This window comes from Triticum aestivum, chromosome 4A (assembly GCF_018294505.1).
Source record: "Triticum aestivum cultivar Chinese Spring chromosome 4A, IWGSC CS RefSeq v2.1, whole genome shotgun sequence".
Classification (NCBI taxonomy): domain Eukaryota; kingdom Viridiplantae; phylum Streptophyta; class Magnoliopsida; order Poales; family Poaceae; genus Triticum; species Triticum aestivum.
The window spans coordinates 730,013,078-730,016,245 of record NC_057803.1 but is presented as its reverse complement, the minus strand read 5'-3'; the positions used below and the strand labels follow the sequence as shown (position 1 = coordinate 730,016,245).

General features: G+C 44.0%; 1 pseudogene; it reads left to right on the top strand.

The window, feature by feature from the left end:
- Nucleotides 1-1,098: 1,098 nt before the first annotated feature.
- On the top strand, nucleotides 1,099-3,168 carry LOC123084434 (cysteine-rich receptor-like protein kinase 10; annotated as a pseudogene).

Here is a 3,168-nt window from a genome sequence, read left to right as displayed (position 1 = left end):
TTTTTCTTTTCTTGTTTACTATGTTTGTGATGCGCCAACGTGTATTGATGATATCGTAACTATTGTATCAAAGTATAAGTTTAAGTGGTTCACTCTAGTTTTCACAGACTATGTTGTTGCTACCTTGACTTCAGTTGTTTCTATTTTATTTTATTTTGCATATTTTTAATGAGGTTTGTTTGTTTATCTATAGCATTTTTATTACATTTTCTATCTAAGTATTAAATTGGAACACACATCACATTGTTTTGGAAGAAAATATAATAAGAATTGTCGATGGTGTGCCCTAAGTGGTTTTGTTTATCATAAGCTGACTCGAGTTTTAGACACAAGATGATTTAATTCGTGGGGATGTACATGACAATTATTATTAAGATCGAAGGTCCAAGATGCGCCCGACTTTAAATCATTAAAGCCCAGCCAGATAGAGTAATAAGAGGTTCATACAACCACCAACTACAGACAACAAAAGTAAATGATGTTCAGATATACAATGCTCTAAGCTGAATATGAGTGTGCAGATTCGAAAACATTTTGGTAGACTACGTGGCTGGTGACATTGCAGCCGTCCTCGCCATGGCGTCAGCATGACCAAGTAGCTGGATCACCGCGTCCCCGTTGTCTCACCCTCCCGCATTCCCAACAGAGCCCACTGCTGCCGAAAAAGTTACCACTGATACGTGATGATTTGACACAAAAGTATGGCGTTGTAATTTTTTTTGCAATATAATAGCCACGAAGCCATAACTCTTTTTCTTTAAAAGATGTTGTCCAATTGATAGATCGTGTGTTGGAAATTTCATTCAGGCGAGTAGTTATTTCATTATATAAACCTGCGACGGCTTGATTGACTTCTGGATTAACTAATTGCTCTATTCGATCCCTGCCGGTTGGTAGCTGCCGTGAATAATTGTTTCATCGACACCGTGATTGACGGTTTCCATTTTATTGACTGTCTGCTTTTTGCGAGAGAATTATTGACTGCTGAGCTGATTGCTGAAAGCCACGCAATGATACACAACTGAGGAAGCAAGCAAGGTAAAATTAGGACAAACAGAACGAGAGCGTGGCCGGCCGTGCCGCGGTTAGCTAGCTAACATGTTGATGCTCGGCGTCCTGCTCCTTTTTCTGATGCCGTTGTCGGCAACGGGAACGGCACAGCTCTGCGGCAGCGGCAGCAACTACACCACCAACAGCACCTATCAGTCGAACCTCGCCGCCCTTGCCGCCACCCTCCCCACTAATGCCTCCTCCTCCCGTCAGCAATTTGCCGCCGCCACCGTTGGACAAGTACCTGATGCGGTGCACGCGCTCGCGCTCTGCCGCGGCGACTTCGCCAACGACACGGCATGTGCGGACTGTGTTGCCGCCTCATTCCAGCACGCACAGCAGACATGCCCCAACGACGAGGCCGCCACCGTCTACTACGACTATGATGACGTAAACAATCAGAGGCCAGGCTGCGTACTCGGCTTCTCTGGCGAGAGCGATTTCCTCAGCCCAGCGGCCGGTCTCACCGAGAACGGTACGCTCTTCGAGGCATGGAATCCGGGGAACATCTCCGCGGACGCCACCATCACCGCCGCAGACGTCCACAACCTGCTGACTGTGACAGCCCAGGACTCGGCCGCCGACACGGCGAGGCGGTACTCCACAGCGGTGATGGATGCCGTGCCAACGCTCTACTCCCTCACACAGTGCACGCCGGACCTGTCCGCCGGTGATTGCCTGGTTTGCCTCCAGCGGCTTATCGGCATGGTCAACGCCACCACGTCCGTGCGCCAGGGAGGACGGATCTTCGTCCTGCGCTGCAACATCAGGTTCGAGACGTTTATGTTCTTCGACCAGCCTATGCGGCGGATCAATCCATCCTCCATCACTCAGGCTCCACCAGGCAAGAGTATGTACACGAACTGTTCGTTTATTTCCCTTGAAAAAAACTGTTCGTTTATTTAATTTTGTTTCGTGCGTGCCCAGACAGTTCAAATATTACTGTTGATCAAGCTCTTGATAATTCATCGGAGGATGTTTAATTTTAAAATACAGGAATCAAACCTTGGATAATTGCAATATGTGTGGCTTCTGCTGTGGCACTAGCTGCTTTCTGCTTCATGGTTTATTGTCGTTGCCTCAGAGGAAGGATCAGAAAACGTGGGTAAATGCGTTTCTGAAATGCTACTTTGTACTCCACTAAATATACAGAGCAGTAATTAGAGAGATCGATCCGTAGCACCAATGTTCAATTTTTCAGGTTCAGTGAGATTGCGAGAAAGGCGTACTAATAAATTGCACGGAGGGGATCATGAACTAGTATGGGATATGGAAACAGGAATGTTATCAGGGTTTTCGTTTTTTGAGTTTGATCAGATACAGGAGGCCACGGGTAACTTCTCTGAAGAAAATAAACTTGGAGAAGGCGGATTTGGCCCTGTATATAAGGTGCATATATCATACTTTTCTAGAATCTCCCGTTTATATTAAGTAGAGAAATATTTTATATGTCCCTGAAAATTCATAACTCTTAAAAAAAATTTGTATCCCACATATAGCATTGGTATAAATAATTACTCCGAAGAACATCGATACAAAGTGGAGTTAATTTGCATTTTCCTAATTACTTGGTAGTTGTGCTCTTTTTTTCTCTAGGGACATTTTCTTGAGGGAATGGAGATAGCAGTAAAGAGGCTTGCTTCACACTCAGGACAAGGTTTGGTAGAGTTCAAAAATGAAGTTCAGCTCATAGCCAAGCTTCAACACAGGAATTTGGTGAGACTGCTGGGATGTTGCTCTCAAGGAGAGGAAAAGATACTGGTCTATGAATACATGCCGAACAAAAGCTTGGACTTCTTCATATTTGGTACACATTTGCATTTTTAGATTCATAGCTATCATTTAGTATACTGATGCCATAAACATGACATAAGTATCCTACTATAATGTTTTTAGAAATCCTATATGCCTAATAGCACTCTCTTGAGAATGAGGTGTCCAACTTTTATTATTTAGATGTTTTTTTCTCTGCTATGCTAATATTTAGTTCATGCAGATGAACACAGAAAAGCTTTAATGGATTGGAACAGACGTCTAGCAATAATTGAAGGAATAGCAGAAGGCCTTCTTTATCTACATAAGCACTCTCGTCTGCGTGTTATACATCGAGATCTTAAG